The sequence below is a fragment of the Rana temporaria genome, chromosome 8, assembly GCF_905171775.1.
Source record: "Rana temporaria chromosome 8, aRanTem1.1, whole genome shotgun sequence".
Classification (NCBI taxonomy): Eukaryota; Metazoa; Chordata; class Amphibia; order Anura; family Ranidae; genus Rana; species Rana temporaria.
Window position 1 is genome coordinate 52,439,527 of NC_053496.1, and position 23,612 is coordinate 52,463,138.

The following is a 23,612-nucleotide window of genomic DNA, read 5'->3' on the forward strand; positions in this document are numbered from 1 at the left end:
GAGTGCTCTATATTGCCGATTCACACCACACAGCCTAAGGCAGGGGTAGGCAACCTTAGAGAGATGGAGATCTACTTTAATAACACCCATGAAGTCAAACACACCAGAATGCGATGCCAGAAAGGCATGTTCCATATGTGTTATCTGCACTTGTTAAAAGTGCACTGCCTTTGTGATCTACTGTGGGGGATGATACATTTTTAACCCCAAATGTAGATCGCACATGCAGTGCACACCAAAAAAAAAAAGTATTCCAAGAGAGTGCAGGGTTCGGGAGTGCGTTACGCTCCGAATGCAGGAATCAGGAGTACGTTAAACACCAAATACAGGGATTAGGAGTGTGTTGCATCCGAATACAGGGATCAGGAGTGCCTAACGCTCCGAATGCAGGGATCAGGAGTGGAGGCATGGGGGGCGGGGGAAGAGAGAGGAGGACCAAAGGCGTGGTATGGGAGGCTGAGGGCAGATAGAGAAGGCAGGGGTTGGCGGTCACCTACTCGTGGTCGACAGGTAGCCCGCTATCAACGGGTTGCCGACCCCGGTCCTAAGGTATGACCTGCTGTGGAACAGGAGTGAAAAAGGAAAGGTCCTAGATGTGTCAATCATTCCTCATGTATGGTACTCCCAGTTTAAACACTCATACAATTAAAATGCTGCTGAAATTCTGAAACCATAAACTGATGTTACATTATGTGGTCAGTTAGATAAAACAATGTTAAAATCCAAAGGCTCTAATTTTTTTCCCCCGAATGCAAGGGTTTATAACAGAAAGACCACATCACTGTAAGAGATGCAAAGGTGTCAAGTGGAACCCTGGCAGGGGAGGGTGCCACCTGAAACCACCACCAGGCAAGACGGCACTTTCTAATGGGGAATGAAAGGCCACTGCAGCTCTGGAAAGAAAGGCCCACAACAATGTCCGTAAGTGCTGATGTTTGCATCACTGTATGCATTTTACTTGTGAGGGTTTAATCTCACTTTAATACTACTTATTCAGCTGTAAGTGTCTTTTAGCATGTTAATGGCTGAAACTGCTACACATATTGTATTCTTAACATGTCAGGCATTCAACATTTTGCCCCAATCACAATACCTTTTTAAGAGCTATTCAAAGTTTAAAAACATGTAACACTCTGTACTCATGGAAGAAGCTTATAGATGTCCCAAGGGAAATGATTACTGCAGGGTTCTGAAAGATACTAATTCCTAAGCTGTCAACTTATTTTAAACATCTGCTTTTGTTATAACAGTTGCTCAGTAAAAAGTCTACATGTAGCAAGACAGCAATCAAAGAGAAGCTCTCAGAGGTGGGCGCGAGCTTAGCATGCTCACATTAGGTGTAAGCCTCTAAGTAATGCCTATGAATTCTACTCTTTCTCTATATATATGTCACCAATAAAATGTCTGACGCAAATATACTTTACTAGACTGGGCCTTTCATGTGTTTAGGAAAAACACTTAAATGGGAATTACATTTGCACACTAGTTCAGTGCCTACTAAGAAGGAATGTCTGTTTTTAAAGGGTGGGAGGGTTTTAAATATGGCAATTGTGCATCCGGAGAACCTATTTGTAAAAATTCTATAATTTCCAATGTTCACAGACATCTAGGAAACCCCCATCTTTTTCTAAGTCATACATACACTTTATTGTCAAAAGTATTGTGATGCAAATGTGTTCTATCGGGTTGAGGTCAGGACTCTGCGAAGGCCAGTCAAGTTCCTCCACCCCAAACTCGCTCAGCCTTGTCTTTATGGATCATACTTTGTGCACGGGTCCAAATCATTTGGCGGAGGGAAGAATATGACGTGGGGTTGTTTTTTAGGGGTTGGGCTTGGCCCCTTAGGGCCACATTCACATCGAATGGGGCGAGTCCCATTTAAATTAGGCGCGCTCCCGTGCCGGACGTACTGCGCATGCTCCCGACGCTATTTTCCCGACGTGCTTTGCGCAAAGTTACGTTGCGCCGAGTTTTGTGAATCACAACGGGTAAAAAAGAGATGCGGCGGGGAAAAAAAAAATTTAAAAAAAAATTTGACAGCGACGCGGGAAAGACGGGTACACTTTTACATGGTGTACTAACTTTACACTTTGTAAAAGGTACCCTATCTTTGCGACGACAAACTAACACTTACGGCGACTTAACGAAGGGAAAAAGCTTTGTGGATCTCCGTAAGTGCTAATTTGCATACCCGACGCTGGATTACGACGAGAAATGCCCCAAGCGGCGGCCGCGGTACTGCATCCTAAGATCCGACAGTGTAAGTCCATTACACCTGTCGGATCTTAGGACTAGCTATGCGTAACTGATTCTATGAATCAGCCGCATAGTTAGAAACAGAGATACGACGGCGTATCAGTAGATACGCCGTCGTATCTCTTTTGTGAATCTGGCCCTTAGTTCCAGTGAAGGGAACACTTTTGCTGCGTACACACGACCTTTTTTTCCGTCGGAATAAACACTGATGGGCTTTTCCGACAGAATTCCGCTCAAGCTGTCTTGCATACACATGGACACACCAAATTCTGTTCGTCAAAAATGCGGTGACGTACAACACTATGACGAGCCTAGAAAAATGAAGTTCAATGCTTCTGAGCATGCGTTGAATTGTTTCCGAGCATGCATATTTTTTCCTCCGTTGGAATTCCATACAGACGAACGGAATTTCCGATAGAAATTTTTTCCGTCTGAAAAAAGAGAACATGCTCTCTTTCTAAGTCCGTTGGAATTTCCAATGGGGCATACACACGGTCGGAATATCCGATGAAAAAATTCCGTCTGACTTTTTCCATCGGAAGTTCTAACCGTGTGTATGCGGCGTTAAGGCGTCAGCACACCAAGACATTTTGGACAATTTCATGCTCCCAACTTTGTGGGAACATTTTGGGGATGGCGACTTCCTGTTCCAACATGACTGTGTGGCAGTGCACAAAGCAAGTCCTGACCTTGACCCGAAAGAACACTTTTGGGATAAAAAAGAGCGGAGACTGTGAGCCAGGACTTCTTGTCCACATCAGTGCCTGACATCACAAATGCGCTTCTGGAAGAATGGTCAAACATTCCCATAGACACACTCCTAAACTCTGCGGACAGTCTTCCCAGAAGAGTTGAAGCTGTTATAGCCGCAAAGGGTGGGCCACCTCAATATTGAACCCTACGGACTAAGATTGAGATACCATTAAAGTTTGTGTGCATGTAAAGGCAGATGTCCCAATACTTTTGACACTATAGTGTATTTGTTGCTGGGTGGAAACTGGGCAACAATTTATATCTACTAGACTATGTTACCCTCATAATTTACACTACGGCTTGTATACTTCATGTGAAAAATGTATGTGTGTGCATCAGACATGGAGGAACAATAAACTGCTGCCAACAACTTTAGTTCGGTCAACATGTTTTCTTATCCACATCAGCCCCGGAAGGTTTTACCTCCTTAACCGCTTGCCGACCAGCCGCCGCAGTTTTACAGCGGCAGGTCGGCTCTGCTGGGCGAGATCATGTATATCTACGTCATCTCGCCGAGCAGCCAATAGGGGCGCGTGCACCTGACACCGACGCGTGTGCCCGGCAGTCGCGATCACCGCCGGGCCCCCGCGATCGCTCGTTACAGAGTGAGAACCGGGAGCTGTTTCGTGTAAACACACAGCTCCCGTTTTTGTCAGGGGGAGAAATGCCTGATTGTCTGTTCATACAATGTATGTATGAACAGCGATCAGTCATTTCCCCTAGTCAGTCCACCCCCCTTCAGTTAGAACACACCCAGGGAACATACTTAACCCCTTCCTCGCCCCCTAGTGTTAACCCCTCCCCTGCCAGTGGCATTTTTATAGTAATCAATGCATTTTTATAGCACTGATCGTTATAAAAATGCCAATGGTCCCAAGAATTTGTCAAAAGTATCCAAAATGTACGCCATAATGTCGCAGCATTTTGTAAACGCTATAACTTTTGCGTAAACCGATCAATAAACACTTATTGCGATTTTTTACCAAAATCATGTAGAAGAATACATATCAGCCTAAACTGAGGGAAAAAAATGTTTTTTTATATATTTTTGGGGGAAATGTATTATAGCGAAAAGTAAAACATATTGCATTTTTTTCACAATTGTCGCTCTATTTTTGTTTATAGCGCAAAAAATAAAAACCGCAGAGGTGATCAAATACCACCAAAAGAAAGCTCTATTTGTGGGAAAAAAAGGATGGCAATTTTGTTTGGGAGCCACGTCGCCCGACCGCGCAATTGTCCGTTAAACTGATGCAGTGCTGAATCACAAAAAGTGGCCTGGTCCTTTAGCTACAAAATGGTCCGGGGCTGAAGTGGTTAACTTGTAAACACCAAGATGGAAAAATAGGCTTGGTCCTTAGGTGGTTAAAAAGCCTTGCGGTCAGCCATGACACCTTGTCCTGAGAAACTTCTAAAAAGGTAAGATATATTTTTGAAAAACTATTTTTTTGACATACTCTGTGAATGGGAACACATAACAGACATATATCGCGGTTTTCCTCAAATTTTTACGGTAAAAGTGGAAATGCGCTTTAAAGCCAACTGTGCAGCACATCAACATGTTTTGCAGGTCATAAAGCACTGTTATGGTCTGTACAGAGCTGCAGAGCTGTATGTGGTGCATTCCCATGCTGAAAAGTGATCCTTTGTGACAAGCAGGGCTTATCGCAATAAATACCTCCAAACCATTTCCTACAGATTATACATGGAAAACAACTGGGCATGTAGTAGTTGCCGTGTTCATGATGTAGAGCTGCCAGGACAGCTCTCGCCGGTAATAATAAAACACAGCAGTCGTAAACAGATGAGAAAACATATCTGTAAAACATATTTACAGGACACGGGAAAGACAAAAGTGCATCATATCTGTCTTATAGCCTTCCCTAGGGAGGGACAAGTCATATGATTTCTCCTATACAGATGGCCATGCATAATTTATTCCTTGCATCAAACACACACCTGCCCATATGTACCCCATCCAAACACACCATAAATCATAGAGTCATGTCTGGAATTCCATATCTGCTCTGTGTGCTATGACTCTTAATGTACACACATCTCACACAGACTTTGCTACTAAGCTTGACATATACATCTGCAGGCTTTTGGCAATGCAAAACGCAATGGGCTAGATTCAGATAGCCCGCCATAACTTTGTGTGGAGGTAGCGTATCTGAGATCCGCTATGCCGCCGTAACTTAGTGACGCAGGTTCTGTATTCACAAAGAACCTGCGCCCTAAGTTACGGCAGCCTAGCGTAAATCTGCCGGCGTAAGCGTGCCTAATTCAACTTGTGAGGAGGTGGGCGTGTTTTATGCAAATAAAACATGACCCCACGTAAATGACGTCTCTAACGAACGGCGCATGCGCCGTCCGTGAATGTATCCCAGTGCGCATGCTCCTAATCACATCGCAAAAAGTCAATGCTTTCGTCGTGAACGTAATTTACGCTAAGCCCTATTCTTACTTAACATTGGCTATGCCTCATATAGCAGGAGTAACTTTACGCCGGAAAAAACCTTACGCAAACTACGTAAAAAAATCCGCCGGGTGCACGTACGTTTCTGAAATGGGTGTATCTAGCTCATTTGCATATTCTACGCTGAAATCAACGGAAGCGACACCTAGCGGCCAGTGTAAATATGCACCCTAAAATACAACAGCGTAGGAGACTTACGCCGGTCGTATCTTAGCAACATTTAAGCGTATCTCAATTTGAGCAAACGCTTAAAGTTGCGACGGCGCGGATTCGGACTTACAACGGCGTATCTATTGATACGCCCATCGTAAGTGTTACTGAATCTAGCCCAATTACGGTATTTATTTGCCACTTTCACTTACCACCTGCCAAGCCTATGCCCCAATATCCTTACCATAGTCAACTACACGAAGGCTAGTCAAGTCAAAAGCCATGTAGCCCACCAGTTTGTTTTTGTGGTGTAGGAGGAAAGTAGAAAATCCAGAGGAAACCTATGTAATGTTGGGAAAAGCATGCAATGTTTACTCTCATGATTTATCAGTAGGGATTAATATAAGGACTTCAGTGCTGCAATACAAGCATGCTAACCACTTTCCTGCTGTGCTGCAAATCAGAGCATGTACAGTGCCATAATTCATCTTCACACGAGTAAGGCTGACCATAGGCGTAACACATTTCTTTCCTTCAACCATAGGTGGGGGGCGGTGGAGGCCATCCCCGCCAGGAGAACGCAGTAATTATTACAAGCGGCCATAGCAGCCAATTAAAAGCCAGCAGCTACACATACTGCAGGTAATGCCCGGGTCCCCTGGGCATGATGGGACTGTGACGCCATAAGAGGCCTATATAAATCGGTGCGAGCCGCGTACCCGGTATTACAGCGGGAGGAAGCGTTGCGTAAACATAAGAAGAAAAGAAGAAGGCAGAAGACGGCAAAGAAGAGCGGGCTGTGCCGCCACTAGTAAGAGAGCTAAACAAAAGATAGCGGCGGCCAGCCCCGAAGAAGGCACCGGAGAGAGAGCGGGAGAAGAACTGGGGAGAGACGAGAGCGGAGAGCTCTGAGGCAGGGCACCCCCCCCCGCCTCAGAGCACCCAACCCCCCCATGTTGAGGGCATGCGGCCTTGTATGGCTCAGGAGGGGGGGGGTGCTCGCTCTTCCCCACTCCTTTCCTGACCGGCTGGGCGGCATGATTGGATAGGGGTCTGGTATGGATTGTGGGGGGACCCCCACGCTGTTTTTTTGGCGTAGGGGGTTCCCCTTACAATCCATACCAGACCTAAGGGCCTGGTATGCCCCTGGGGGGGGGAACCCATGCCAGTGTTCTTATTTAAAATTTGCTGTGGAGTTCCCCTTCATGATTCATACCAAAGGCCACGGCTAGAATTGGCGGGAATCCAAGTCGGATCCCCGTCGCTTCTATGACGGCTTTTTCCCATCGCGGCAAGCTGGCTCGGCGCTGGCTCCCGCGACGGGGCTCGTAGGTGGTCAATCTCGCCGAGAAAGGGAGCGAGATTGACAGAATATCGCGGTCACCTACAGTATACACCGCTCCGTGCATATTTTAGACGATGTATAGTTGGGGTTTTGTATAACACACCTGCGTGCTTCACAATAACAACTGGAAATCAATTGAAAACCCTAAGCCTTTAAAAAGGCAGTAGACTAACTAATGTGTCACCGTGCAATGTTGAAAAGATGTTTTCCTACTTTTAAATCCATACCTGTGGTGCTAGAACCAGCTGCAATATCCTTTGTGATTTGTTTGAGCCTTGTTAGCAGACATGTCTATCGACGCACAAATAGGATCAGTGGTCAGCGGATCTCACCATCTTCTCCGCTTGCTGCGTAGACTCATCCCCTTCATCCCGGAAGAAGACACAGCAGTAGTAGTGGGAACACTCATCAACTCCAGACTCAACTACGCAAATTCCCTCTATCTAGGACTACCCAAATACCAGATGTCTCATCTACAAGTCGTCCAGAACACTGCAGCCAGACAGGTAAAAAAACGTGGGAATCTCCCCGGTCTTGAGGTCCCTCCACTGGCTAGCTGTAAAGAATCGGGTGACATTCAAGACCTTCTGCCTCACCCACAAATGTATGCAAGGAATCGCGCCGCAATACTTATGTGAGAAAATAAAACACTACACCCCAAATCGGGCCATATGATCAACTAATCAGAACCTCCTCCACATCCCCAAGTTCCGCTACAAATCTAAAGGAGAACGGAGATTCTCAGTCCAAGGACCACGGCTATGGAACGTTCTACCTACAGACATTCGGATGGAAGTGAATTGGGCCTTCAGAAAAAAACTTAAGACACATCTATTCTGAAGCGTGGCTAGACGACGACATTGGATACAGCGCCTTGAGGCGATTTAGTTTGCATTTGTAGCGTTATACAAGTTACTCACTCACTCATTACTAAGATCTCATACAGAAATATGATGTGTAGGTGCTGCTCAAGTGACTTGTCTGTATATTGAACCCAGGGTTACTCGCTTTGCACCTCTGCCATTCAGTGAAAGTCTTGTATTTTTATTTCAATAAAAACAAGGGGCCAGATTCAGATACAAGATACGACGGCGTATCTCCTGATACGCCGTTGTATCTCTGAGTGCGGGAGGTCGTATCTATGCGCCTGATTCAGAGAATCAGTTACGCATAGATTTCCCTAAGATCCGACCGGCGTAAGTGTCTTACACCGTCGTATCTTAGGCTGCATTTTCAGGCTGGCCGCTAGGTGGCGCTTCCGTATGTTTACGCAAGGAATATGCTAATTAGGTAGATACAGCGATTCAGAAACGTTTTTTACGTCGTTTACGTTAGGCTTTTTTCGGCGTATAGTTACCCCTGCTATATGAGGCGTAGCTAATGTTAAGTATGGCCGTCGTTCCCGCGCCGAGTTTTGAAATTTTTACGTCGTTTGCGTAAGTTGTTCACGAATATGGCTGTATGTCATTTACGTTCACGTCGAATCCAATACGTCCTTGCGGCGTACTTTGGCGCAATGCACACTGGGATATTTTACGGACGGCACATGCGCCATTCGAAAAAAACGTCAAAAAACGCGGGGTCAAGTAAAATTTTAATAAAAAACGCCCCCAACATCCCCATTTGGATTAGGCGGGCTTACGCCGCCGTAACTAAGGCGCAAGCTCTTTCTGAATACAGAACTTGCGCCCAAAGTTACAGCGGCGTAACGTATCGGAGATACGTTACGCCAGGCGGAGAGATACACCATTGTATCTGAATCCAGCCCAAGGTGTTCTTTGATTGGACAAGGTGGATGGTGTCACATTATCCAATCAGAGAACATCTTTTCTAATGTACCTATTTACCCTGACTTAAAGAAACACAGCCAACAGTAGGCAAAATGCTAAAAGTGGCAGTTCTGGAGGCGCACCGGGGGTTGAGCAGACAATTGGAACTGGGCGAACTTAGAAAAGAGTGTCCAGTGACCAGTAATGTCTTTTAAAAAGGTACAGGTAAGTGTTCAAAATCTCTGAATAGATAGACATTGCCAGAAAATATGTTTTAAGTCTGTTTTTTCCAGGTTACATTTAGGACAGGCTGTAAGATATGGAATTGATGATGTTAATTTGGAGGTAATGTGTAATAAGTTTATGTGCATTTCACATAGATTAGTAGTCATCACTATACAGAGTGTTTTTGTTAAAACTGCATCAAAAATGCACCAAGCAGGATTTTTTTTAAACGCGCCATATCTGCAATGCGACAAAACGCATAGGTGTGAAATCATTCTTAAAAACAATATGTATGCACACAGCTTGCATCAAGAACATAATTCCGAGATCATTTACTGCAATTTGTAAACTAGAAAGAAAAAAAAAAAAATAACGATAAAAAAAAAAATAGTTCAGCAGCCATTAAATGCTGCACATTAAAACATAAGATAGTATAGAACACACCTCCCCTTCTGTGTCTGTAAAACAGAGAAAGCCATTTATCAATACAGTAGGAAGCTACCTGCCATTTGTGAGTTATCTGCACACTCTGAGTGCTAATGGAACTGTCACCATTGTAGCCATTAATCCCAAGATGTCAAAGCAGAAAAGCTAGAGGAGGCCGATGGGAACAGTTATAAATCACACAGAGCATAGGGATGCACAGAATGCCTCCGACAGGGCTTGTGAATGAAATCCCTGCAACAAAAGCAGATTTTCTACCCAGATCTTCTTCTATCTGACAAGCAAAAAAAAGAAAAATAATAATAATACTTTTCTTCCTCTGCGAGATTGCATGTGATTCGCACCGAACTGCAGTGCAAATCACATGCAGATGTCCGCGCGATGCGATTTCAGCCATACAGATAGTAAGGCTGATATCGCATTCGGACCAAACTCGCACGGGACTCTTTTTTTTGGTCTGCACCAGAATCGGATTGCATAAGTGTTCACACTTATCCGATCCGATTCCTGTCCGAACTGTAAGTTCGCAGTGCGATATGCGAGTTGAAATGGGGGAGTTTATTTTCAAAGGCTTGGGTCCAGGACCCTTTAAAGCAGAGGTATTCTTGGGAGAATGGGAACCAAATGATCGGGCTTGACCGTTCATAACTATCCCAAATTTAAAAAAACAAATACAAATGTTTTCATCAATTTAGGCCAATACGTATTCTTCTACATATTTTTGGGAAAAAAACTGCAATAAGCGTTAATTGATTGGTTTGCACAAAAGTTAAAGGGGCAGATCCACAGAGAGAGTACGCCGGCGTATCTACTGATACGCTGGCGTACTTTTAAATTTCCCGCGTCGTATCTTTAGTTTGAATCCTCAAACCAAGATACGACGGCATTTGGGTTAGATCCGACAGGCGTACGGCTTCGTACGCCTTCGGATCTTAGATGCAATACTTCGGCGTCCGCTGGGTGGAGTTCTCGTCGTTTTCCGTGTCGGGTATGCAAATTAGCTATTTCCAACGATCCACGAACCTACGCGCGGCCGTCGCATTCTCTTACGTCGTCTCTAGTCGGCTTTTTCCGGCGTATAGTTAAAGCTGGTATTTTGCGGCGTATAGTTAGACTTGCCATGTTAAGTATGGCCGTCGTTCCCGCGTTTAATTTGATTTTTTTTTTTTTTGCGTGAGTCGTCCGTGAATCGGGATGGACGTAATTCACGTCTAATTAAAAAAAAATTACGTCCTAGCGACGTCATTTAGCGCAATGCACGGCGGGAAATTTCGGGACGGCGCATGCGCAGTTCATTTGGCGCGAGGACGCGCTTCATTTAAATGAAACACGCCCCCTAATCGCCGATTTGAATTCCGCCACCAGAGATACACTACGCTGCCGTAACTTACGCCGCAAAATCTTCCTGGATTCGAACTAAAGCCGGGTAAGGTACGGCGGCGTAGCGTATCTCTGATACGCTGCGCGGGTGCAGATCTCTGTGGATCTGTCCCATAGTGTCTACAAAATATATATTTTGTAGACATATTCATGGGATTTTATAAAAATTTTTTTACTAGTAATGGTGGTGATCAATTTTTAGCAGGACTGCGACATTGCGATAAACAAATCGGACACTTTTGACACTTTTTTGGGACCAGAGACATTTACAGTATACACCGATCAGATCTAAAATTATCAACTGATTACTGTATAAATTTCACTGGCAGAGAAGGGGTTAACACCAGGGGGCAATCAAGGGATTAAGTGTGTTCCCTGGGAGTGTTTCTAACTGTATGAGGGCTGGGCTGACTGGAGGAGGAGAGAGATCGCTGTTCCTAATCACTAAGAACAGCAGAACTCTCGCTAACTCCCCTGTCAGAATGTGGATCTGTCTGTTTACATTGACAGATCCCTGTTCTGGCTCTCTTAACCGCAATTGTGGGTGGCCGGTAGACATTGCGGCCGCTGGCCACGCACATTGGCACCCCCCATACAGCATGTGCGCCTGCTACAGCTCCTTAGAGGAGCAGATGTACACCTACGGCGATTTGAGGGTTGCGTGCCGACCTGCCGCCATATAACGACGGCGAATGGTCGGCAAGTGGTTAAAGTAAATAGGAGGTGAAACTTGAAATTCAAATGTCTCTATTTTTAAAGCAAAAGTTCACCCTAAAACTAAAATTTGTAAATCTATCATCCACAATCTTATGCCGCGTACACACGATCGTTTTTTCGGCATGTAAAAAACGACGTTTTAAAAAAATATAATTAAAAACGATCGTGTGTGGGCTTCACATAATTTTTCGGGTTCTGAAAAACGACAAAAAAAAAAATTCGAACATGCTGCATTTTGGCCCAGTGGTTGGGGGGATAGTCAAGATCTGAAACGCCTCTATAACAAAAAGGGGCTCCCAGGTACAGATATAACCCCCCATTCATGTGAATGAGGATGGGTACTTAGTACCCTTCCTCATTCACAAACAAACATATAGTGTTGATTAAAACACACATCGTTTTTGATAAGTCATTTAATAATTAAAAAAACTACCAAGATGTACATCACTTTTTAACCGCTTCAGCCCCGGAAGATTTTACCCTCTTCCTGACCAGAGCACTTTTTACAATTTGGCACTGCGTCGCTTTAACTGACAATTGCGCGGTCGTGCAAAACTGTACCCAAACAAAATTTGAATCCTTTTTTTTTACCACAAATATAGCTTTCTTTTGGTGCTATTTGATCACCTCTGCATTCTTTTTGCGCTATAAACAAAAGACGAGCGACAATTTTTAAAAAAAAAAACATCTTTTACTTTTTGCTATAATAAATATCCCGGGGTAGATCCACAAAGCGAGTACGCCGGCGTATCTACTGATACGCCAGCGTACTTTCAAATTACCCGCGTCGTATATTTAGTTTGAATCCTCAAACCAAGATACAACGGCATCTGGGTTAGATCCGACAGGTGTACGTCCTCGAACGCCTTCGGATCTAAGATGCAATACTTCGGCGTCCGCTGGGTGGCGTTCACGTCGTTTTCCGCGTCGGGTATGCAAATTAGCTATTTCCGACGATCCACGAACGTACATTCTCTTACGTCGTCTTTAGTCGGCTTTTTCCGGCGTATAGTTAAAGCTGGTATTTTGCGGCGTATGGTTAGACTTGCCATGTTAAGTATGGCCGTCGTTCCCGCGTCGAAATTAGAATTTTTTTTAGTGTAAGTCGTCCGTGAATCGGGATTGGACGTAACTCACGTCTAAGTTAAAAAAATGACGTCCTAGCGACGGCATCTAGCGCAATGCACGGCAGGAAATTTCGGGACGACGCATGCGCAGTTCATTCGGCCCGGGGACGCGCTTCATTTAAATGAAACCCGCCCCCTAATCGCCGATTTGAATTTGGCCGCCAGAGATACACTATGCCGCCGTAACTTAAGGCGCAAATTCTTTGAGGATTTGAAATTCCGCCAGGTAAGGTACGGCGGCGTAGCGTAACTCTGATACGCTGCGCCCATCTAATTCTCTGTGGATCTACCCCCCCATGTTTTTTTTTTTCAAAATGTATAAAAATTTAGGCCGATATGTATTCTTCTACCTATTTTTGGTAAAAAAAAATATGCAATAAGCTCATATGGATTTGTTTGCGAAAAAGTTATAGCATCTACAAAATAGGGGTCTCATTTTTATTATTTTTTACTAGTAATAGCAGCGATCTGCGATTTTTATTGGGACTGCCATATTGCGGTGGACAAATAGGACACTTTTGTAACATTTTTGAGACCATTCACATACAGCGATTAGTGCTATAAAAATGCTCTGATTACTGTATAAATGTCACTGGCAGGGAAGGGGTTAACACTAGGGGGCGATCAAGGGGTTAACTGTGTTCCCTCACTGTGTTCTGTAGGGAGGATGGGACTTACTAGGGGAAGAGAGAGATCGGTGTTCATACATTGAATGAAAACACGATCAGTCTCTTTTCTCCTAAGAGAAGGATCTCGCTCTGTCACGAACGATCTCGGGTGCCTAGCGATCATCGTGTCCGCCGGGCACTCGCATCAGCTACAAGGCAAGTAAGCAACGTAGGGAAATGTCGCTTCGTCCAGTCGTGCCATTCTGCCGCAGTAAAACTGTGGCGGATGGTCGGCAAATGGTTAATCACATGAGATCATCCAGCACATTTTCACTGGCAAGTTGTACACTTGAAGCACAAGTTCTCTCTGGCACCAGCAGTTCCTTGTGTCTGTGGACAACACTGAGCTCTATGTGTAATCTGCTGTAGCCCTTTTACAATTACATCCACATCATCCCCTACATACCAGCTGAAAGTTCAAATCAGAAAAACTGGAAATATCCATACCCAACTACCAGCAAGACAGAGGGAAAGTACCTAGAGAAGTTATTTATGCAGCTCTGATAGTGTTATATTACAGGCACTGTTGGCAATTATTGAAGGCTTGCTTTGGGTTTAGACCACACACAGAGTTCAAAAAGAGCTCAGACTGATGTCAGGAGGTGGGGTTTGCTAAAGAAATATTTGAAGATCGGAAAAAAAAAAAAAAGTTAATTATTTGGACAGAAATGAAAATATCTGACATGTAGGAACTCTTTATACAATGTGATAAGACTCAATTCACATTGCTTACATACGAATAAAGATCCTAATTTAAGCCATTGGACTGTACATTTTAAATATCAATACAAATAACTGTCACTTTATTAATACAAAATATATTTTGTATTCAGTCTCTGTATACCGAGCCTAGAGACTGAATTCACAACACTGACACACCAGGTGAAAGGTTTCTTTACTATTGGCTGAATGCCAGAAATCTAAAAAAGAACGTCAGTTACTATTGGCTGAGTGCCAGAAATCTACAAAAAAACGTCAGTTACTATTGGCTGAGTGCCAGAAATCTAAAAAAGAACGTCAGTTACTATTGGCTGAGTGCCAGAAATCTAAAAAAAGAACATCAGTTACTATTGGCTGAGTGCCAGAAATCTACAAAAAAACGTCAGTTACTCTTGGCTGAGTGCCAGAAATCTACAAAAAAACGTCAGTTACTCTTGGCTGAGTGCCAGAGTTATGAAAAAAGAACATCAGTTACTATTGGCTGAGTGCCAGAGTTCTGAAAAAAGAACATCAGTTACTATTGGCTGAGGCCAGAGTTCTAAAAATAGAACATCAGTTACTCCTGGCTGAGGCCAGAGTTCTGAAAAAAGAACATCAGTTACTATTGGCTGAGGCCAGAGTTCTGAAAAAAGAACATCAGTTACTATTGGCTGAGGCCAGAGTACCAGAGGTTATGTGATGTCACAATGAAATCCTCCCTTTATAAGGCAGCTCGCTGGAGGATTTGCCAGTCCCAGAGTGTTTAGCGAACAGTACAGACGTATTGTTTCTTTCTGGCGATTTTTGGATAGCGATTTGATTCTAGTGAATTCACTTGATTGAATTGTATTGTAATTTCATTCTCCTGCGCTTAAAGCGTGTTTAGATTATTCTTCAGAATGAGATTATTTCAGTGTAGAAAGGCTGTTAATCACATTAACACCAAAGATAAACAGACCACTGGAAGACCACCTATGGAAGGAGGTATCATTGAACAGACTGCAGATACCCCAATCAAGCCCACAAAAATGAAGAGGGCTCGAGTTTTTTTGCGCGGCTGCATTAGAGCCGCCGCTGGATGCTTTGGTCTCAGCCGTAAGGTGTATGGTCCACACCAAAAGACAGATTTGACTGGTGAGTATTGAGAATATTGATAGAATTGTTTTCTACGTTTCCCCATTGATGACGGGTGACATTCCCATATGTACATATGTATAGGGATGGCATGGACAGGGCACAGTGACTGGCACACATGGTCCTGGATAGACATGCATTGGAACAAGCAGTGTGGGGAGGAAATCACATTAGAATTGCTGGGTCGTGTCTTGTAAACACCAATCTGCAGATTTTTTAGATCAAGAGAAGCAAATAGTAAATCTTACAAAACACAAGCCTGCAGTGTGATCCCTACAGATCCCTTTCCATTTGGACTGGCTTAGAACTGTTAGCGGCTCTCCGGTCTCCATGGACTGTAGGATGATGTCTCTGTTCATTTCTAACAATTACAGCCTCTTCCACAGATCACCAACTGTCACTGTCAGTGGGGGAGGGGGTGTCAGTTAGGAGTATACAGGGAGCCAAGTCTCATCCCTCCGCTCACCCCCACCTCTCTGCCAACCGACTTTATTTTGCCAACCAGCCACCAGAAACATACAACATGGACATACATACCCCACATACAATGCAATGTTTAAGAATATTTAAAGTGATATTAAGCCCAAAAACAAAAATGTCATATATTGCAGCTTGCCAATCATTAGATGGAGTGGCTGCATTAGTTTTCTTTTTTTAGGCTTTTCTCCCTGTGTTTTCACCTGGAGATCTAGTCAGTAACACACCTCCTGTATTAGACCCCTTTCACACTGAGGCAGTTTTCGGGTGTTTTAGCGCTAGAAATATCGCCTGTAATGTGCCTGAAAACTGCCTCCCATCCACTTCAATGTGTGCTTTCACACTCGGGCGCTGCGCTTGCGGGACATTAGGAAAAGTCCTACAAGCCGCATCTTTGGGGCGGCTTTGGAGCGATATAAATAGCACTCCCAAAACACCTCTGCCCATTGAAATGAATGGCCAGCGCCTTAAAAGTCATTTGAAAGCGCCACAAAACGGATGTTTGTTCCCCTTTTTTTGCACAGTTTTAGCGGCGCTTCAGTGTGAAAGTAGCCTTATGCCGCGTACACACGGTCGTGTTTCGGCATGTTCAAAAAACAAAGTTTTTCCAACTTCATCATTAAAAATTACGTTGCCCACACACCATCGTTTTTGAAAAATGATGAACAAAGCGCGGTGACGTACAACACGTACGACGGCACTATAAAGGGGAAGTTCTATTCGCCTTTGGGCTGCTTTTAGCTGATTCCTTGTTAGTAAAAGACAATTCGCGCTTTTTTGTCTGTTGCAGCGTGATGAATGTGCTTACTCCATTATGAATGGTAGTTTTACCAGAACGGGCGCTCCCGTCTCATAACTTGCTTCTGGGCATGCGCGGGTTTAAAACGTCGTCTTTGCCCACACACGATCATTTTTTACAACACGAAAAACGACATTCAGAAGCCGAAAAACTATTTGAAGCCCACACACAATCATTTTAAATGACGTTATAAAAAATTTTGTTTTTTTTTATGCCGGAAAATGACCGTGTGTACGCGGCATTAGAGTGCCTACACTCTAGATCAGAGAGCACAGCAGGCAGTCAGTCTAGGAAGAAGGGGGTGTTAGAATGACTAGCAGGTTTAGATACACTAACAAATTGAAGCCAAACTCCAGCTAACATTACAGTTGCACAAACAGTAACAACAAAAGTTTTGTACCTTTTAACTGCTTGCCGACCTGCCGCCGTCATTCTACGGCAGCAGGTTGGCTCTCCTGCGCGAGAGCCCGTCATTCTACGTCGGCTCTCTCGCAGGCTACCAGGGCCGCTCGCCCTCGACTCCCGTGCGCGTGCCCGGCGGGCGCAGTCGCCGCCGGGCACACGCGATCGCTCGTTACAGAGCGGGGATCGGGAGCTGTGTGTGTAAACACACAGCTCCCGGTCCTGTCAGGGGGGGAAATGCTGATCCTTTGTTCATACAATGTATGAACAGAAGATCCGTGATTTCCCCTGGTGAGGCCACCCCCCCCCCCCCCACAGTAAGAACACACCCAGGGACATACTTAACCCCTTCCCCGCCCCCTAGTGTTAACCCCTTCACTGCCAGTGGCATTTTTATAGTAATCCAATGCATTTTTATAGCACTGATCGCTATAAAAATGCCAATGGTCCCAAAAATGTGTCAAAAGTGTCCGAAGTGTCCGCCATAATGTCGCAGTACCGAAAAAAATCGCTGATCGCCGCCATTACTAGTAAAAAAAAAATATTAATAAATATGCCATAAAAATACCCCCTATTTTGTAAACGCTATAACTTTTGCACAAACCAATCAATAAACGCTTATTGCGATTTTTTTTTAACGAAAAATATGTAGAAGAATACGTATCGGCCTAAACTGAGGAAAAAAAATCGTTTTTTATATATGTTTTTGGGGGATATTTATTACAGCAAAAAGTAAAAAATATTCATTTTTTTCAAAATTGTCGCTCTATTTTTGTTTATAGCGCAAAAACATAAAAACCGCAGAGGTGATCAAATACCACCAAAAGAAAGCTCTATTTGTGGGGAAAAAAGGACGCCAATTTTGTTTGGGAGCCACGTCGCACGATCGCGCAATTGTCAGTTAAAGCGACGCAGTGCCGAATTCGCAAAAAGTACTCTGGTCTTTGACCAGCAATATGGTCCGGGGGGTAAGTGGTTAATATAAAGGTTTTTACATAACTTAAAGTTTCATATCTACAGCTCAGGGAACATTAGGTCTGATCAGCGAGCTGTAGATATACCAACAATTATTGTAGAAATAGCGTTCCATCAGGATCTCTCAACTGCGGATCCACCACAAATCAATCATTTCTCATGGAACTCCTTTTGAGAAATCCTGCTCTAACTGATACATTTGCAGGACAACTTGTTCTGGTAATAAACAGACTTACTGGCAGGTTCACCAGGTGAAAATAAAGGAAAGTCTAATGAAAGAAAACGAGATCACATCTAAGAATTAGTAATCTGCAATATAATAAATGTTTGCTTTTGGGTAAATAACGCTTTCATATATATTAATAAAAGAGACGTTATGAATATCTAGAAACCAATGATAGGAAAATAATTATTCCTACTACATTAGTCTCTTGTTTTCTCTCTCAGCCAAAACAAACATATCAGCGGAATGTCAGGCCGGTGTAAGACCCCCATAGTGGGTGACCCATCTCCTGTCTGATCTCAGGGATGACATATGACACACTTTCTGAGCATTACTGCCGATTCACAAAACCTTTACTTTGCCTCACCTGCCACAACGCACAGCCAGGCAGGTGACACAGCTACTTCCTGTTGCAGATTCACAACTTCCTGTGACCCACCCACTCATTTTACTATAAAAGTCCATCATTACATCACTGAAAATACTTGTTGCCGGATTCTTGACTCACTGACTTGTAGAAAGCATTACAGCCAGTGGGTCGGGATAAGCGTCAGGTAACCGGCAGTTTTATATATAGGCCAACAATGGCCTTCCCGTGTCCCTGTCATAGCGGGTTTATTTATTGTCCCTGGTACTGGAGTTTTCAACTTTTCTCTCTATAATTTGATGTTCAACAATGAAAAACCTATTAAATGTAAATAAAGATGCTAAATCTGATATTTTTTTTATTGCAGATGTATACAGTACTTACCGAAGAAGCAGCTCACCCGGCAGGCCTGCCCCAGTGAGCGAGACCGAACGTGAAATCCACATCGAGACTCCACCAAGTAGACGCAGCTCACCCGGCAGGCCTTCCCCAGTGAGCGAGACCGAACATGAAATCCACATGGAGACTCCACCAAGTAGACGCAGCTCACCCGGCAGGCCTTCCCCAGTGAGCGAGACCGAACATGAAATCCACATCGAGACTCCACCAAGTAGACGCAGCTCACCCGGCAGGCCTGCCCCAGTGAGCGAGACCGAATGTGAAATCCACATGGAGACTCTACCAAGTAGACGCAGCTCACCCGGCAAGCCTGCCCCAGTGAGCGAGACCGAACGTGAAATCCACATGGAGACTTCACCAAGTAGATGCAGCTCACCCGGCAGGCCTGCCCCAGTGAGCGAGACCGAACGTGAAATCCACATGGAGACTCCACCAAGTAGACGCAGCTCACCCGGCAAGCCTGCCCCAGTGAGCGAGACCGAACATGAAATCCACATCGAGACTCCACCAAGTAGACGCAGCTCACCCGGCAGGCCTGCCCCAGTGAGCGAGACCGAACGTGAAATCCACATGGAGACTCTACCAAGTAGACGCAGCTCACCCGGCAAGCCTGCCCCAGTGAGCGAGACCGAACATGAAATCCACATGGAGACTTCACCAAGTAGTAGCAGCTCACCCGGCAAGCCTGCCCCAGTGAGCGAGACCGAACGTGAAATCCACATGGAGACTCCACCAAGTAGACGCAGCTCACACGGCAGGCCTGCCCCAGTGAGCGAGACCGAACGTGAAATCCACATGGAGACTTCACCAAGTAGATGCAGCTCACCCGGCAGGCCTGCCCCAGTGAGCGAGACCGAACGTGAAATCCACATGGAGACTCCACCAAGTAGACGCAGCTCACCCGGCAAGCCTGCCCCAGTGAGCGAGACCGGACATGAAATCCACATCGAGACTCCACCAAGTAGACGCAGCTCACCCAGGCCTGCCCCAGTGAGCGAGACCGAACGTGAAATCCACATGGAGACTCCACCAAGTAGACGCAGCTCACCCGGCAGGCCTGCCCCAGTGAGCGAGACCGAATGTGAAATCCACATGGAGACTCCACCAAGTAGACGCAGCTCACCCAGGCCTGCCCCAGTGAGCGAGACCGAATGTGAAATCCACATGGAGACTCCACCAAGTAGACGCAGCTCACATGGCAGGCCTGCCCCAGTGAGCGAGACCGAACGTGAAATCCACATGGAGACTCCACCAAGTAGACGCAGCTCACCCAGGCCTGCCCCAGTGAGCGAGACCGAACGTGAAATCCACATCGAGACTCCACCAAGATGTGACCGTCAGTCCCCCAGCACTAAGGAGATCATCCCAATGACATTGGATGGCTTCAGATTACATAAATTTCTCGGAGAGGGGAGCTATGGAAAAGTAAGTGGTCAGATCTTTTCTCTGAATGTTCTCTTTAAAATGTTAATGTAGAGTGGGGGAGGATTTGAACCCCTGTCTGGCCTTATCACTATCCAGGGCTGCATTAGAGAGATTTCCCCTCACTTCCTGTCCTGCCGACAACGGTTTCACCAGACAGGAAGTGATGGAAAATCTGCAACAAGGACACAGACAGAAGTCCCCTCACCCTACTCTATATAAGAAAAGTATTTTTATTTCTGTCTGTGTGGCTGTTACAGAGCCAAATTTACATATGTGTGAATTGGATGTTTTTTAACCGCATCTAATTCACATGACATGTGAATGTAATTGGCTCTCAATGGAGCCGGTTAACACATGTCCGGTGCAGTTTAAAAAAGGGTCCTGTGCGTTTTTGTGCCTAGTTCAAGTGTGAATTCAGGCAAAAATTTGCACCTAAATCACACCCGAACCGAGGAACAGAAACTCACCGGACCCCATATTGCAAACCACAGCTGCATATATGTGAACCCGACCTTCCATTCTATTCAGAAAAATCTGTTCCGGCTGCATTGACACAAAAGGGATCATAATTAATGTTTTATTTAGCAGCTAATACCAAAGTAAAAAGCCTGTCCCTTGCCAGCATGTTATAGAGAGGGGTGCTTGCTCTCTGTTGGGAAGCAGTGATCTCTCTATAGTGGTTTGACGCAACCCCTGATGAGTCAGAGCTACAGCTCTCCAATCAGCAAAGCTCATGTTCCATGCTGATTGGACAGCTCTGGGCTCGGATTCAGAATGGGACGTGTCAAACCTCTTTATGAAGACCATGAATCCATAAATAAAGTATTAAATGTGAATTAACTTCTTTGATTTTCTCTCCCTCTGTTCCCTCTAGGTGGTTTTGGCATCACACCCCTCCACTGATGAACCGCTGGCTCTCAAAATCATGATCAAGGACGAGAAAGACTACAAAGATGCTCTCATCGAGAGCCACATACTGAAGGACATTCGTAGAAGCCCATTCTGCACTCGTGCATTTGGTACCTTCCAGATAAAGGTAAGTGACTCTACCTTCTACTTTTGTGGGAGAGGTCAGTGTTAAATGGTTATCCTCTCAGAATACCACTGTAAGTGACACCTACTTTTCTCACAACTTACCCAAAGCTGCATGAATTGTTGAATCGTTTCTATAACCTAAATCTTTCTTTCCTCTGTACAGGATCTTTTATTTTTCGTCATGGAATACCTGAGTGGTGGAGACCTGTGCAACTTCTTACAGGAAAGGGCACCAGCAGATATGGAGACGACAAGGTAAGGCAATGGGGTACCATGATAATAGGGATGGGGGGTAGAATATAGTACTGTACATAGGTCACATCAACGCATAGGCTTTTCCTAGATAAAAGATGGGTGATACAATAGGGTACCATGATAATTAGGATGGAGGTAGAACATAGTACTGTACATAGATCGTATCACAATGTAGGCTTGTCCTAGATACAAGATGGGTGATACAATAGGGTACCATGATAATTAGGATGGAGGTAGAACGATCGTATCACAATGTAGGCTTGTCCTAGATACGTGATTCTGGCAGGAAGGTCCGACTTTCTGTCCTTCCAAAGCTCTAGCTATACATGTACAATCACACACTGAACAGACATCCCAGGCACTGGACATATCTAAACTTCTACTGAGACTGAATCCAAACAATCTATTTTACCCCGAGAATGATCTATCACAATTTGTCTACAGATGTAGCAGTGGGGGAGATTTACTAAAATCGGTGCACACAGAATCTGGTGAGGATGTGCAGCAAATTCAATGAAGCAATAAAACCTAGAAGCTGATTGGTTACTGCGCACAGCTGCATCAGATTCTGTGTACACCAGTTTTAATAAATTCCAGTGTGTCCATATACATACTGTTATAATCCAATCCAACTATTATTGGCCAGTTTATCATCCAATGGAAGCTTCCAACCCTTCATCTGATTGGGAAATCTCTAACCTAATCTCCTCTCAAATTTATAAGTAATTATATCATATGGGGGACTACCAACAAATCAATTTGATTTATATCTAATGGGTCCTTGTCATTTTTTATAACGTTTGTCTGTAAATGTAAAACTTTTTTGTAGTATTGGATGGAGAGGGGAAGCTTTTTTGTTGCTTTCTGTTTTGGCCTCACATACACTTTAGGAGAGAGTATAAAATGACATTCAATCATATTTGGACATCTTTACTATCACAAAATTTATTTTTTAAGAATTCATAAAGCGTATTTACTACAAATTAATCAACAATTTCAAATATCCATATAAAACACTTCTATGTATATATTGTTCTATGCTCTACCGTTACTGATAATATTATTTTTCAACCTAATATAGTTATTACAATCATACATGATATTGCCCGATAATTGAAGCGTTGGGATAAATTATTTATTATTTTGTGGCTTAGATTACCATACAAAAAGTTTATAGAATATGATAATCTTATGTATAATCTTTTCTATCTCTCCATCAGATTTGTCACTGCCGAGATCCTTTGTGGCCTGCAGTTCCTTCATAACCGAGGGATTGTACACCGGGATCTCAAACCAGACAACATTCTCCTGGATAGCGTCGGACATGTGAGAATCGCTGACTTTGGCCTATCAGCAACGGAGGTGCATGCATCCCAAACCCTGACTTCCCACCTCGGAACTCCACTATACATGGCACCAGAAGTGAGTATTGGATCATTTTGGTTTTCCTGTCGTCTTGTCAGTAAAACAATCAGTACTGACCATTCTACTCTTTTTTATATTTCCACAGATATATTTGGGTCAGCCATATGGATTTGCCGTTGACTATTTCTCTCTGGGAGTTATAGTCTATGAGATGGCGCTTAGAAGTTATCCATTCGACGGCCCAGACAGTGATTCAGACAACGATTCAGGCAATGATTCAGACAACGACCCAGGCAATGATTCAGGCAACGACCCAGGCAATGATTCAGGCAACGACCCAGGCAATGATTTTAAGAATGACCCAGGCAAGATGTATGAATACTTCATCTGCAACCAATGTCCAACTTTCCCTGAGGATTGCAATATGGAACTCGAGGACCTCATTGGGAACAAAGTAAGTAAACACCATTTGTAGCCAGCAAAAAAAAAAAAACATATATTTTATTACGAGTTATAAAAGTAGAATTGCACAGTTTTTGCCTTTGTACCATGGATAACCATTTTTTTTTGTATCTTTTTACAGCTACTATGCAAATGTCAAGAAACGAGAGAGATGCTTGTTAAAGATCTACGGAGCCACCCATTTTTTAAGAGCGTAGACTGGATGAAACTGGAGGCTGGAGAAGTAAGCCCGCCATTTACCATGAGCATGGTAAGTATATGAACCACACATGGGTCCAAGTC

The 23,612-nt window shown here is 44.2% G+C and overlaps 1 protein-coding gene across 6 annotated transcripts in view; it reads right to left on the bottom strand.

The window, feature by feature from the left end:
* Nucleotides 1-23,612, bottom strand: part of EXOC6 (exocyst complex component 6) — a 369,989-nt gene that overhangs the window by 78,443 nt on the left and 267,934 nt on the right. The gene's annotated exons all lie outside the window — the stretch shown is intronic.